Below are 16,102 nucleotides of genomic sequence, written 5' to 3'. Positions count from 1 at the left end.
AAATCAGACTACAGATCAAAATGTGATCTGAACAATAAAGAAAAGGAAACCAGCCTTTGATCAGTCACATTAATGAATGACAGTTAACTGGGAGTAAATATGTCTTAGTAAGTCATGTATAGCAAACAGAGGAATATTCACTGGATTAAGCGAATGAAACAACTGGCATTTGGAAGAGTCAGTATTCAAAATTTGTCCATGAATATGAAACATTTTATAATGCAAGCAAAGAAGTTCTAATAGAATATAAATCTTTGTCATGTTAAGACTTAAAAGATTTACCAATAGTTCACAAGTGCCATGTCTAGCCATCCGTGTTGCCAAGGAGACAAATTGGCTGCTCACTAGTCATGAACATGATCACTTTCCTAGTGTTGTATAGCAATTTTCAGGCTGGTTGCCAAGAGAGGCTTTTCACACATACACAGATTGTCAGAAATATTGCATCGATTACTTGGCCAAATTACATTTATTAGGTAGTATCCTCATCTGTTGCTGATTAAAAATAATCTAGGATTACAAAGATTTTTAGTAATGAACAGAGAAGGAAGAAACAATCAGATGGCCTTGATGTGTTCCAAAAATTGAAGAAATTCATAAAAATAAACATTATAAGATGAAATCCTTCTGTTACTTTAGACTATTGAACACAACAAGGCAGCATTCAGGAGGCAGAATGTGTGAGGAAAGAAACAGCGCGACTGTGGGACTTCCTCTGTTTAGGACTTTGGAAGAAAACTTTGTGGTCAAGCATGTACAAACGTAACCCCCATTAATCTAGAGATGCCAAAATGTATCTTATCTCTTTCCCTAATAAAGCCTCACCTATGAATTAAAAACCACCGCTGCATCCCACAATCTGGAATTCGGTAACTAGAACATCCTGTAAAGTTTCCACATTATGAAATGCACAAAAAAAGACTCAAGGTCCAAGTTACAAGTCTCTCAGCCATCTGCCCCCACACCAGCACAGCACTGCACAATATCACGAGACTCTGCCTCCATTCCTCAAAAGAGGACTCAGCAAAATGTCGCAATTCAGCTGTCATTCTCTTTGATCTCTGCAAGTTCAAATGGTTAGCACATTTATGCCTGCTTATGTCAGCAGCATGATTAAATCAGGGGAGGAAATAGGAATCAACTGGAATTCTTTTAAGCCTGCCAAGTTAGTTTAACTTGTTACCTTTTGTCTTCACTGCAAAAACATAAAAATAAAAAAAAAAAGTGAGGGAGGGGAAAATGGTTACATTGAATTGTCTCTCTCAATAGAAGGTCCTAGTGAAGACAAGGCACAAGTAGTTATTACCTTAATACGGTTAGTAGAGATCAACTCTATACCCTCCACCCATCCCACCTGAGATTTATTTCTATGTAGCTACCTGGATAAGAATTATAGCATCTTGTCGCCAGTAGGATTTTCCAACAAGTTGGCTATCTCAAAGTAAAGACATGCCTTTTTTTTTTATAGTGAAGACAACACAGCCGTACAGTGTTAACTACTGACTCTATGCATGAGGTCATGACTGTCTACACTAGCCTTTTTGGAGACGAATCTTACACCATTTCATATCACTAATGCTTCTGCTGATGCAGTGCAACAGTGCGAGCAGAGATGCAGACAAGGCACTGATGTTTCTACCACGTTGTTCAAACCTACCCAAGTGAGACTAGTAGCAAATGGGTGGATGATGGAACATTATGAATTACACGTCTTCAGTCCCAGCATGACTAATACTGGGAAACTGGGAAAATATGTGAGAAAAGCACCAACATGTGAGAATGTTATCCTAAACCAGTGAAGCAATCATAGAATATCAGGGTTGGAAGGGACCTCAGGAGGTCATCCAGTCCAACCCCCTACTCAAAGCAGGACCAATCCCCAGATCCCTAAATGGCTCCCTCAAGGATTGAACTCACAACCCTGGGTTTAGCAGGCCAAGGCTCAAACCACTGAGCTATCCCTCCCCCAAAACTCTACTCAAAATCATTATATAACACGGTCTTGCAAATTAATAAACTTTATAGCAATCAAAGATCCCATACAAAAAGTTAAGCTTGGAGCCATATACTACAGTATTAGTCCTGTTTCCCTTCATGTATTTTCTAAAAACATTTTAAAATGCATGAAGTGCTTACTTGTCATTTAGATACATACTGTGTAACACACACTGCCTTTTTCTCTTTAAAAAATAGAAAAGATTGCATCTTTGCCTTAAAGCATGAATACTGGACAGTAGAATTAATTTTATTAAGCACTGGTATTTAACAGTTCAGATCTAGCATACCTTAATGTTTGTTACTGTCTTATAAGTACTGGCATAGGCGGCGATTTTTCTTCAAAGTTTTCATTAACAATTAGGGACAGGCATGCCTTTATGACACAAAGCAATAAAATATCTAGTACTTATAAAGGAACATCAGTCACAATGATGTTCATCTAAATTCTGTGCCTCATGTTCTGAACTGGCTGGCTAAAACAGCTGGTTTAGACGATGTGCATTTCATTTGTAAGAATTTTTAAATGTTGTGGGCCCAATTATTACAACAGGACCTCAAATTTACCCTAACTGTAAGCTCATGAGTATAAATTCATAAGATGTCACAATAACCTAGAACAATAAATGTTGACGGGAAAAGGCACAAAAGTGAGAAAGAGACTGAATCAGTCCAAACAAAAAAGCCTATTGGACTGGGTTAAGACCATGCTTAGTAAAGCAAAAAAAACATGGAACCGGAAATCAGTGAACCAAAAATTGATGCATCAGAAATAGGCCTAATTGATGGACAAAATAATGAGAGGACAGGCTATTCCTCCCCTCGCTTCTGTTTTGGGGTCCTCAAAGAGAGACTTTTTGGGGGGATTGGGGGAAGTTTGCTACCACAATGCTGGCTAACTGAAAGAAGAGAGAAGGGAAAGGAGTGAGCTTCACCATCATGGCTCCCACCCCCACCATCTCCTGGGACCCTGGACCTTCTTCATCCTACTCCTGAAAGATGTCCTGACCATACCAGGCCAGAGAAGGGAGCCAGATGACATCGCCACATACACCAACTTTGGCTAAATCCCAACCACCACCTGGGATGTGAGACTTTCTCTCATCCCCCATGTGCATGTTCTTTTCCTTCCCCACCTTATTTCTTCTCTTTCTTATGAGATGGAAAAAAGAGAGGGATGGGAATCTGGTTTAGCCAGCCAAGAGTGTATAGTTTGCAACGCTGCTGTGAACCTGTGACCAGAGACACATCTAAAAGCAATGCAATCAACAGCCCAATGTTCATACAGGTTTGTCAGGTCTCAAAGTGACTGATAAGACCATGTGCTGATGTAGCCCCTGAATCTGACATTCCTGCGTGTTACCCCAGAACATGACAGCACTGCAGTCACCTTGTGTGTTTCGCCACTGCCAGCTAAAACCCAAACATCACATAGCTAGAAATAGTTTTAGGACCCTGAGAGGCAAGGCCATACAACTACATGTTTGCAGTTCTGCTATCAGAATGGGAGGATGGGATAAGAAGTGAATGTACTGTGGAAATAGAAGGAATGTTTGGACATCCAACCTTGGTTTTAAGCACCTCTAACACCTTTGATATGTAGGTTTTATTGTTATGACTAGTTAAGAGATAATGAGTAGTTTTGCTGAAACTAGGAGAATTGGTGACCCAATACCAGATGACAGAACAAGGAGTAATGGTCTCAAGTTGCAGTGGGGGAGGTTTAGGTTGGATATTAGGAAAAACTTTTTCACTAGGAGGGTGGTGAAGCACTGGAATGGGTTACCTAGGGAGGTGGTGGAATCTCCTTCCTTAGAGGTTTTTAAGGTCAGGCTTGACAAAGCCCTGGCTGGGATGATTTAGTTGGGAATTGGTCCTGCTTTGAGCAGGGGGTTGGACTAGATGACCTCCTGAGGTCCCTTCCAACCCTGATATTCTATGATTAGGGGTTACTATGGTGACTCACTAGGAGACATTATAGGTTATGTACTATAAACGATTAGACAAAAGAATTTGCTTTGCAGCAGTCCGAGGAAGCTTTCTTTGGGTGAGGATCTGACACCTAAGTACCCCAGCAGCTAGATGGAAGGAGAGCCCCTCTTGAAGCTGCTGATTACTCTAACCCATCTCTTAATTTTAGGTAAATGTCAATGTTTGGGGATGCTCTGAACCTAGTGGGACAGCATGTGTATGTGTGCTTAAGATCTAATAAAAAGACATTTTAGGTAAAAGCACTCTGGTTTGTATCAATCCTATATCAGACGGAAGCGCTGTGTCCCCATTGGTTTATTCCTGACACTGCCTGGAGAGAAACAGTAAAGTTACCACTGCTTTGGGTTCTGAAAACCCTGGCTAACATTGGGCCTGTGTTTTTCCAGCAGTGAGGTTGCAAGCAAAAGTCAACACCAGAGACAGAAGCTGCATTTTCTAGCTTTACTGTTCTTTTCTTTCCACTTCTGTGTCTGTGTCTTGTTTTGCCTTTTAGAAAATGAAACTGGATTTTAACAGCAGCAATGACAGCTCTAGCCCATCTCAACTAACTTCCTCTTTTCCCCAAAAAGGACAGTTATCTTTGATACCATCTATGAGACTGTCTAACAATGGGTTTGGGGTTTTTTTGTTTGTTTTTTTCCTTTAAAGACTCTGTTCAGCTAAAGGGAAAGGGAACAAGGGGTGTTGTTAAAATGAAAGACTTAATATCTTACATTTCAAATGCTTTACCTGTTTTTCTTTTTTTTCCTGTATCTTTAAAAAAGGTTTAAAGGATTTTTAACAGTGTGTTTGCCATGGTACTAAGCAGGCTGTTGTCTCTGTATACCAAACCTTGTTTAAAACTCTTTAAAGGTGGACAGTTTTAGTGTCATGTTAACACATTTGACTCTGTGTGTCCTTTATTCCATCTAAATACATACAACAGTCCAAGATATGGGGCGCATCTTATTCTTGAGGCATGTTAAATAACTATTTACAAGATATGGTGCTCAATTCTGCAAGGAGCTGAGAGTCCCAAATTCTCATTAAACAGTCACGGAATTATGCTCATAGTATTAACAACAACAAGAGTAATAAAAAAACCACAGATCAAAGAGATTGTTTGAAAATGGCAAAACAGACAGTGGTTTACTGCTGAGCTACATATTAACTAAAAACCATTTTAAAAGAAAAGAATATAGTAACTTTAAACCATACCTTATGTTCCTCCATGGAACCACCCCACTGCACAATTTGGTTTCTTCTTCAGGAAACAGACTACCCATAGTCTTATGGAACCTGTTCTTTTATTTTGTATTCTGTCTATCAAGTTGTTATGGTTTACTCTTCAGTACTCACTTTGGGTCAGATTATGATCCCCTTACTCACATGAGTAGATCCATGGACCGCCCTGAAGCTACTCACAAGTAGCTGCTCCCCAGAGGGAGAACGGGGTTCACAACCTGGTACTTTGGGTTCATCAGTTCAGATTTTATGCTTTCACAGTTTGTCAGTTGTGATAAATGTCACCTAATATTCATTTGGTCTACCTAAAATCCAACCCAGTTATAGCTAAAGACATTTTTGTCCACTGTTTTAAAGTATACATGAATATTACAGTCAAGCATCCTTCATGACATAAGATTTATTTCCTTTTAGTTACTGAATATTTAAATTTTGGTTTAAATAGTTATTAATTCAGATGAGCCTAAGATGTTTTTAATCCTACAAAACTATATGCTGTTAATTTGCCACAGCTATGCAACACTACTAATCCTTCTTCCAGCTGACCTTGAAGAGGAGAAAAAAGAAAAAGGGTGATTCTAGAACAGAGGTGGGCAAACTACGGCCCACGGGCAAACTACAGCCCACGGGCCACATCCGGCCCATGGGACCCTCCTGCCCGGCCCCTGAGCTCCTGCCCCTGGAGGCTCGCCCCCGGCCCCTCCCCTGCTGTTCCCCTCCCACGCAGCCTCAGCTCACCCCGCCGCCAGCGCAATGCTCTGGGCGGCGGGGCTGCGAGCTCCTGAGGCAGCGCAGCTGCAGAGCCAGGGCCTGACCCGGTGCTCTGTGCTGCGCGGTGGCGTGGCTGGCTCCAGCCGGGCAGCATGGCTGCCTGTCCTGCTGCTCTGGGCGGCATGGCTGTAGCACCGCCAGCCACCGGTGCTCCAGGCAGCGTGGTAAGGGGGCAGGGATCAGGGGGGGTTGGATAGAGGGCAGGGGAGTTCGGGGTGGTGGTGAGGGGTGGGGGTGTGAATAGGGGTTGGGGAGGTAAGAGGGTGGGGAACAGGGGGATTGAATGGGGGCAGGGGTCCCAGGTGGGGCAGTCAGGAAAGAGAGAGGGGGTTGGATGGGGCGGCAGGGGGCAGTCAGGGGCAGGGGTTCTGGGCATGGTCAGGGGACAGGAACAAGGGGGGTTGGATGGGACAGGGAGTGGGGGGTGCATCAGGGGGCTAGAAGCGGGGGGGGGGGAAATCAGATAGGGGGCGGGGCCATGCCTGCCTGTTTGGGGAGGCACAGCCTCCCCTAACCGGCCCACCATACAATTTTGGAAACCGGATGCGGCCCTCAGGCCAAAAAGTTTGCCCGCCCCTATTCTAGAATCATAGGCCTGGTCTACACTAGGACTTTAATTCGGATTTAGCTGCCTTAATCCGAATTAACCCTTCACCCGTCCACACTACAGAGCCAGTTAATTCGAATTAAAGGGCCCTTTAAATCGATTTCTGTACTCCACCTCGATGAACGGAGTAGAGCCTAAATCGATTTTGTTAATTCGAATTAGGGTTAGTGTGGACGCACACCACCGAATTACTGTATTTAAGTTAATGGGGTAGTGTGGCCGCACACCACCGAATTAATGTGGTTTAAAACCGAATTAAGGTGCTTAGTGTGGCCGCGCACAATCGAATTTATACAACCTGTTTCCCAAATTCGAATTATCTAAATTCGGATTAATCCTGTAGTGTAGACATACCCATAGAAATGTACGGGTTGGAAGGGACCTTGAGAAGTCATCAAGTCCAGCCCCATGAATTCAGGCAGGACCAGTAAACCTAGGCCACCCCGACTGGTGTTTGTCTAACCAGTTCTTAAAAGCCTCCAGTGATGGGGATTCCACAATATCCATTGCAAGCCTCTTCCAGAGCTGAACTATCCTTATAATTAGAAAGTTTTTCCTCATATCTAACCTAAATCTCCCTGCTGCAGATTAAGGCCATTACTTCCAGTCCTACTTTTGGTGGACATGGGTAACAATTGATCAGCCTTCTTTATAAACATATTTGAAGACTTATCAGGTTCTTTCCTTAGTCTTCTTTTCTCATAATTCAACATGCTCAGTTTTTTAAATCTTTCCTCATAGGTCAGATTTTCTCAACCTTCTACCATGTTTTGTTGATCTCCTCTGGACTCTCTCCAATTTGTCCACATCTCCCTAAAGTGTCCAGTGCTGGACACAACTCCTCACCAGTGAGGAGTACAGCAGGACAATTACCTCCCATCGCTGCTCTTCCCCCTCAACTCCAGCATGAGCAGCCCCAAAGGACTTGCAAACCCCAGCTCCAAGAGGCTGCTTGGGACTGCAGGTCAGAAGAGGGCGGAGGCCACACAAGAGCAGCCTGGCAGCCCCGCTGGAGAGCTAGGATGTGGCCCTCCTGCCCAGCAGCCCCCTGCCTCCCTCTGCGCTGCCTGCCCAGCAGCCCCCTGCCTCCTGGGGAATGTTCCATTCCCACTGGGAACCCCATACCCCGCTCACCATGGACCCCCCACGCTGTCCTCTGCTGCAGCCCTGCAAACCATCGTCCTCAAAGGAGCCACCTGCAGCCCAAACCAGTGCATGTGTACTACCATGGGAGCTGCCACTTCAGGACCAGGCAACAGGCTGCCACTCTCCTCCCACCCCCCATGGTAACCAGACTTTTAGTGTCCAGTCAGTACCTGACCAGACACTGACAGGTTCTCTTTTTGACCAGACTTTCCAGTCGAAAACCGGACACCTGGCAACCATAAGTCAGCAGAGTTTTACAACCAGAGGTCATACCACAGCTCCCCTCCTCCCCAGACCTTCACAGTTCTTTGGCAATGCTCTGCAAGAATTATTGCCAGAAGCCAGCAAGTCCTCATGTTACTTGCTAACCCACAACTACAATGTCGAAGTCTACAAGACAACATGGTACAGTAACTTTCATAGAGAGAATCTCCTGGTTTATCATCTTTCTCAGGCTATACAAGCCAAAATATTTTATTCACCTTCAGTGAGATCCAGAATGAATGCCAACTCATTGCTGTATAAAGCAAATATATATAATGGATGAAAACCAGAAATTATCAATCTGGAGGGAAGAACAGCCTAATGGTTAGAGCATGGCTAGGAAATGGGATATCTGGGTTTTATTCACAGTTCCACCACAGAGTTTATTGAGTGATCCCTTAACCTTTCTGGGTCTCAGTTTACCCATCTGTAAAACAGGTATAAGACATCTCCTTACCTAACAGGAAAGTTGTACAATTTGATTTAAGTTTGTAAAGCACTTAAGCAATTCTCAGAAGAATATACAATAAGTGTAAAACATCTGTTCGTATACTAAGAAAAAAGAACCAACATCAGGTATCTTGTGATATAAAAACAGGAACTATCAAACCGCAACTTCATTTTACTCCATAAAATTAAAATAGTGATGTCACTGTGCCACAATAGATTACAAAGACATTTAGAGGTTAACTGAAGGCACCACAATAATTGAAGATGCATGTTCCAAGTCCCAATAACAACACTTACAGCAAAATTACTGTTTTCAAGACTGTTTTTCATTTCAACTGAAAAGTCATTCAGAAGTAGAAACACCCAGTGCAACTCATAAGTAATGTCACTTAAATTAATGGAGTTAATTATAAAATTGGTGCATGCAAGAGAATATGACCCCTAGATTTGTACATTACTATAAGGGTTTGTCTACATTCAAAATGCTGCAACGGCACCGCTGTGATGCTTCAGTGAAGACACTACCTATACCGATTGGAGGGGTTCTCCCATCAGCATAGGTAATCTATCTCCCAGAGAGGCAGTATCTAGCATTGTCTACACCAAGATTTAGGTCTGTTTAACTGCATTGCTCAGACATATGGATTTTTCACACCCATGAGTGACGTAGTTATGCCAGCCTAATTTCCAACTGTAGATCAGGCCTAAATGTGAGAGAAATAGTTAGGGAATAGATAAAATTCCTGCAATACCAAGGTATGATAACCATCTGCCATAACAGCATAAGAAATACATGGTGCTTCCACCAGACAACTCCCAGATAGGAGAAGCAGTACAGACATTTGTTTCCAGAAGGCAATGCTCTTGGTTTGGAAGGTGACAGATGCATCACTGTATTTACACCCTCTGAATTATCTGAAAGGCACTTGCAATAACTATCCTAGCCAGAAACTGTAGTGATATACTCTAAGAAATACATGGGGCCCCAGAAACATTCTAATGCATAGCAGACAGCAAAACTTTTGAAAAAAAAAAAAGACAGTGACTTTTTGTACTATTAATATTGCTGTTTATAACAGCTGTTGTAATCCATTTTAGTTTAAAGTCAGATAGTGATTACGCTCCACATTAATTGTCAAGAATTATGCCACTTAAATATCAAATATTTCTACCTAATCTTGAACTTCATTTAAAATGTTATTCTACTATAGGTACTGAATTTAATAGCTAATTTTAATTCCAGTTACTTCTTGGGGAGGGAGGGGGGGAGGAGTCAAGTCAGAGATACATAGTGTCAAGAATTGTGTTACCATAAATTACATCAACTTAACAGTAAACAGCAAAGAATTCTCTTTAAACTGAGCATGTACTTTTTTGGGGAGGGTGCTTATTTATAATGTATAAAGGTAGCCCAAGAGGTCTTGTGTTCAGGATTTTATTATAACTGTTTATTATTTGTATTATTGTAGCACCTAGGGGCTACAGTCATGGACTAGTACCCCATTGTGCTAGGCACTGTACAAACAGAGAATGTAAAGATGGTCCCTGCCCCAAGGAACTAACCACCAATTTTTTTCCTTTATTTGCATTTTTCAATCTTTAGAAATATCAGGAATGCCAATTCAAGACTGACTTGGTTTTGGAGGAGTTGATGAATACGTAATATTGTTAGCTCTGAACCTTAAATGAAGTGGGAGTTTGAATACTTAAAGTCTTTCTCACACCAAAGTGTTAGTCACTGAAGTTAAAGAATTAACAAAAAAAATTGTAATAGTCTGACTTTCCCTCTCATCTGTTCATCATTCTCTCTCTTGAATCTTGGGAGGGCATCATTTAACTGATTCTCCAATTATTGAGTTTTCCAGGCTAAACAGGATCTGAATTTTCAGTTTAAGAAAAAAGCAGAAATACATTTGAAGAAAGCTTTTCAGAGTGTCTTTATACACTATAAAGAAGAAAGAAAAAAAGGCACACACTGATTCCTCTTTCTCTTTTCCTCTCCACACCAGCTCAATTAAAGCTTTGCAGAAACAGGACGTTCTCCTTTCCTACTCTACCACCTCAAAGCAGAGTGAACTTTCCAATTCTCTGTAGTGACCCTTTCCAGTCAAGCAAAGGCTGATGTTGACTTTATTCTTGAGGTTTCCCAATTCTGTCTTCCTGGCTGAAGAGACAATGCTGTGATGCCAAGGACCACGTGTGTCAAATTTATTATCTTCATCTTAGCAGTTGATAAGCACCTAATACAGTCTTCCTGATAAAATATTCCATCCTTCTAACACTGACTTTTTAATAAACAAATTAAGAGCCCAACAAATTAGAGAAGCATCCATTTACAGCCTACTACAACCATCACCTTAAGGATCATGGTTAGGGCCTTATAGGGTGACCAGATAGCAAGTGTGAAAAATCGGGACGCGGGTGGGGGGTAATAGGTGTCGATATAAGAAAAAAGCCCCAAATATCAGGACTGTCCCAATAAAATCGGGACATCTAGTCACCCTAGGGCCTTACCAATTTCACGGCCATGAAAAACGCATCATGGACCATGAAATAAGCCCTTCCCCACGAAATCCCATGTTCTCTTGTTCCTAGGAGGGCCCCAGCAAAGGGGGCTCCTAGCTCTGGCTGAGTTGGGAACGGACAGGACTTGTCCATCCCCAGCACAGCTGCTCTGGGGCGGAGGGAGAGATCAGACCCATCTCCATCTCTGGGAACCTCCTGCGGCTGCAGGAAGCTCTGCGGTTGCTGCCTTCAGAGTCCAGCTCTGAAGGCTGCCACCCTCACTTCTATGCTATCCCATGACCCCCCACAACAGGTTTGCGACCCCCTTTCCCCAATTCCCTTTTGGGTCAGGACCCCCATGTTTACAACACCATGAAATTTCAGATTTAAACCTCAGAAAATGTGAAATTTACCAATTTTCAAATCCTATGACCATGAAATTAACCATAATGGACTGTGAATTTGGTAGGGCCCTAATTATGGTTGGTTTGATTTGTAAATTACAACCACTTCCAAGAGATTTGTGAGGTAATCAATTGCTGTTCTAACTGCCTGAATCCATCTATTTTTAAATAATTTTTCTAAACATCACCAAACTAACATGAGTGAAAATCCAGGTCCTCCACTTTTTTCTATCAAAGCTTAACATCAAAATGTTACAAGTCCCAAATGATCTGTTGTAGTAAAGTAGCAACAATATTACATTCTCAGTAAACAGCCATTAGTGTGGGAAGTAAAGTACTGAGGTAAACCAGGTAACAAACTAATACATACCAGAGCTCGTAAAATTGATCAATTATTTACTAGCATAAGTGCTAACCTCACTCAACAGGGTGAAAAATAAACTATGCCCCCAGACTTCCTGCAATTTAAAGGAACAACAGCTGTGTACTGTTTCTTATACACTATGTCTAATGGTAACATTAAATAGACAGTTGATAAAATGTAGCTTCCAACTCCTTTCTTGCTGTTGTTGGACCTTCTTACCCTGGCTTCACTCCACTTTCTCTCTGTCTTTTCCTGTAACTGATCACTCTGCATCTTCTCTTGAGTTTTCTTCCCTTCCACTCTTCTCCTTCTCCTCCTCTCCCAAGATTTCTGAATACCACATTTCTCTTTTCTAACTGATCCTATCACTCGACTCACTCCCTCTCCCCGCTACTCTCACATCCACTGGTCCAATTACTCTCATACCCAAACAACCTCCCTACTCTTTGCACTCGCACCTGAAAACTGACACACAGAGTCTGACATCTTTTAAACCTAATAGCCACAAGACTTGGACCACTAGCCAAAAACACATACAGAAAATTTTGGTGATAGAAAGTGTGCCTTACTGTCCAAAAGCAGAATGCAAATTAGAAACCAATCCTCCTCCAGCTGTCAGACAAAATTAAGGTTTGGGGATTCCTAAGAATGTGTGATCTCTGAACCCTACTTGGGAAGTTCCACTTTTCACATTAGCCTCTAGGGGGTGATGCATCTAATGAATTTCAAGCCCAACTTCTGAATCATTTCTGGCTCTAGCAAGTGATATTTGTCCCCAGGCCAGACATTCCTGAATCCTGCTGGGAAGCAATGACTATGAAAAGGACTTGGGGGACCTGGTGGGTAATGATATTAACAAGAAACAAAAGACCTAATAAAGTCCTTGGATGTATACACAGAGAAATATCAAGTAGAAGTAGAGAAATGATTTGGCACTGGTATGACTGCTACAGGAATACTGTGGACACCGTAACTAGACACAATTCTCTTCAATCTAGCTGATAAAGGTACAACAAGATCCAAGAGCTGGAAGTTGAAGCTAGACAAACTGATGGAAAATAAGGCATATCTTTTTATTTCATTACAGAGAGGTTAATTAACCATTGGAACAATTTACCAAAATGTGTGGTGGATTATTTATAAATCAAGATTGAACTAGAGCATATGTTAAAATCCAAACAGGAATGAATTCAGGGCCAAGCCTGAATACAGGCAGTCAGACAGATGGTCACATTGGTCCCTTCTGGGCTTAGAATTTATGAATATCCACATCCCTAAGGGTACGTCTACAGTATGAAATTATTTCGAAATTATTCTATTCGAATTTTCAGAAGCGATTTTATACATTCGGTCTTGTGTGTCCCCACTAAAGCGCGTGAACTCGGCGGAGTGCGTCCACAGTCCCGAGACTAGCATCAAATGTCAGAGTGGTGCACTGTGGGTAGCTATCCCACAGTTCCCGCAGTCCCCGCCACCCATTGGAATTCTGGGTTAAGCTCCCAGTGCATGATGGGGCAAAAACATTCTCGCGGGTGTTTCTGGGTGTGTGTCATCAGTCGATCCTCCCTCCATGAAAGCTACAGCAGATGCCATACTGCTTTCAGCAGATGGTGCAGTACAGTGCGCCGCTTTTCTCCTGGTACTATGAATCCACCTCGCATTTCCTCTCATCTTTCTTTGTAACCTCTATAAGTATCTACTCTCTCTTCCTCATCGACCGCTTCCGCTGCCAACTCTGCTCGGCCATCGTGAACCGAGCAGCACAGCTTCCACCGCCAACTCTGCTCTCCCGTTCCTGCCGCGCTACCGAGCTTCTCCGTGTTGTCTGTCCTGAGCTCCCGCCTCCGTGAAAGCTACAGAAGACAACCCTTTCCTGCCTTTTTTCTGCTATCGTGAATCGAACAGCACCTCTTCCGCTGCCACTCTGCTCTCCTAAGTTTCGCGCCCTTTTCCCAGGATTACCCGTGCAGGCACCATAGTGCGGCAAGCATGGAGCCCGCTCAGATCTCCACTGCAGTTTTGACCATTGTAAATACCTTGCGCATTATTCAGCAGAATGTGCAGTACCTGCAAAACCAGGCGAGGAAGCGACGACAGCACAATTACTATACTGATGAGGACATGGACTGATGAGTACTGCTGCCTTTGAGAGGGTTCACATTCAGGCTACATTCATTGTGAACATTTTTACATGAACCAGCTATCACAGAAGTGCACAATAAGTTTTGCCTTCTTGGTATAGGTTCTATACAAATGCGACAGGACACAGCCCTGCACCCCTATCTTCTCATATAACACCTCCAGTTTGTAACCATTGCTGCGTACTTTGCATTTTATCAACCACCCTCTTACACAGTCCCATGCAGCAATTCTATTTACAGTGTCAGACAATCATAAGAGAGGGAAGAGATCTATCCACACAGAGATCTTCCTTTATGCTGGCCCTGCTGGCCTCTCTCCCCTTCCACTTCCTTCCTGTGCTACTCTTGCAGTTAATGGGCTAATTAGCTCTCCCCAACCCAGGCTGACCTAGTAATTAGCCACTCCTTCCCTCAATCAGGCCCTCTCCGGGGAAACTAACTGGATTTACAGTGATCAGAGTGCAGGTTCAGCTGCTGGTTCTCAGTATTCTGTCACACACTAACCCCCCTTGTCTAATGGAAAAGTTTCTCCTTCCCCAGACTCTTCCTCCTTTACCAGAGGTACTATTCTCCTTGAGTCCTTCTTTGCCCCTGAGGTGGTCCTCCAGGGTCCACCCATTCTCCACCCATAAAAGTAACTTTTGAGGGATGGGGTCACTCCCAGTCTCAGCCCACAGGTCTTCACACCAGGGGCAATCCAGTGGGCCACTCTTTCCATTCTTGCCCCCCCTCCCCGCCCCGTCTTGTGGCAGAGCCCTTGGTAACACTCACCTTCCTGGTTACCCAGGGTCTCAGCTTACCCCAGGCCTCCAAATGGCTTGTGGGGCCCCTCCTTCCATTGTTTGGGTGACATGGCTTCCAATAACCCCCCCAACCCCTGTCAAGTTTGAGTTCTCCTTATCCCACAAGGCTAATTCTGTATTTTCTTCTTCCTTCTCCCCCACCCCTTCTGTAAGAGGCCTCCATTGTCTTTACTTTCCCTCTGGCTTGTGTTTCTTTGTCTAGTGTGTTCCAATTCCTCTATGTGTAGCTTTTTCTTTCCTTTTCCCAGGTGGAACTTTCGCACTCCACCGAGTTCCACCCTAGAGTCTGTTTCCCTAATGGGAAGGAGCTCCGGTCGATGCCTAGTACAATGGGATGGGAAAATATGTCCACAGCCACAACCCATTTCCATCTAAGCTTCTCACAAACCCAGAAGGGCACCTCAGCCATAGGACAGAGTTTCTTATCCCCATGGATGGATCCAAGCCACAATCTTGCTCCTGGGAGCACCCAGTGGGGGTTCACTTATGCCTTCTTGACTAATGCATAGGCTGAGGCACTGTCTTCTAGACTCCTTTGACACCTCCTCCCCATCTTTACAGAAACAGTAGGTAGCTTCTTTTTCCATCTATGCCCAAGAGTCTCTTCCCAACTGCAGAACTCTACAAACCCACATTCCATATAAATCTCTTTCTTGTGTCTCCTTGGTGCCCACAACAGACAATACCCTGAGTTTCAGCCCGAGTCCCCCTAAATTCTTCCCTCTTCTTTTCTATGATCTTTCCCACATTGGTTTCTCCGACCCTTCTCCCCAGATGTGGTCCTTTGAACTATCAATCCTCTTTCATGGGGTTGTCCGCCTCAGCGAATTCTTCTGAGAGTTTGAACGCAGGATCTAGAGTGACCGGCTGATGCTCCCTAACCCATACCCTGGTTCTTGGGGATACTCTGCAGGAACTCTTCTACAGTTAGTGCATCTGTGATCTCACCCACCATCTGAGGGTCCAGCCTCAATCAGCAGGTCACCCAGTTCATCAGTTTCTGGGCAAAGTGGTGGGGCCATAAGCCCCCAATCCATTTAATGGCCTGCAACTTTTGCTAGTATTTTTCAGTGGTCTAGGATGGCCACCATAAACACAACATAGTCCCATGCTCACTCACAGCCATGTAGGCCACTTGAGCTTCCCCTGTCAAGTAGGGCACTAGCCATAGGGCCCAGGTTCCCTTGTCCCAACCTGCACCGATAGCTACTTTCAAAAATAACCAAAAATGTGTAGGGGTCATCCACAGGGTAGGGACCATCTTACAGAGGCCTAGTGCCTGTGCCAGGCCGCCGTTCTCCACCGCAGCACTCACCACACCTTGAGGTAGCTGTTGTTGCATAAGAGCTTGCTCTCAAATAAAATCCTATAGGCTTTTCTGTTGCTCAGCCTGCCAGGCAAACAAGTACGGTCTCTCCAGGTGGTGGGATTGCTGA

At 43.6% G+C, this 16,102-nt stretch overlaps 1 protein-coding gene across 1 annotated transcript in view; it reads right to left on the bottom strand.

The window, feature by feature from the left end:
• The window catches only part of OSBPL10 (oxysterol binding protein like 10), a 170,024-nt gene that overhangs the window by 142,139 nt on the left and 11,783 nt on the right, over window positions 1-16,102 (bottom strand). The gene's annotated exons all lie outside the window — the stretch shown is intronic.

Source organism: Terrapene carolina, unplaced genomic scaffold, assembly GCF_002925995.2.
Source record: "Terrapene carolina triunguis isolate 2854851 unplaced genomic scaffold, T_m_triunguis-2.0 Scaffold84, whole genome shotgun sequence".
In the NCBI taxonomy this organism is placed as follows: Eukaryota; Metazoa; Chordata; order Testudines; family Emydidae; genus Terrapene; species Terrapene triunguis.
The sequence above is the reverse complement of the archived record's forward strand: the minus strand, read 5'-3'. Positions and strand labels throughout refer to the sequence as shown.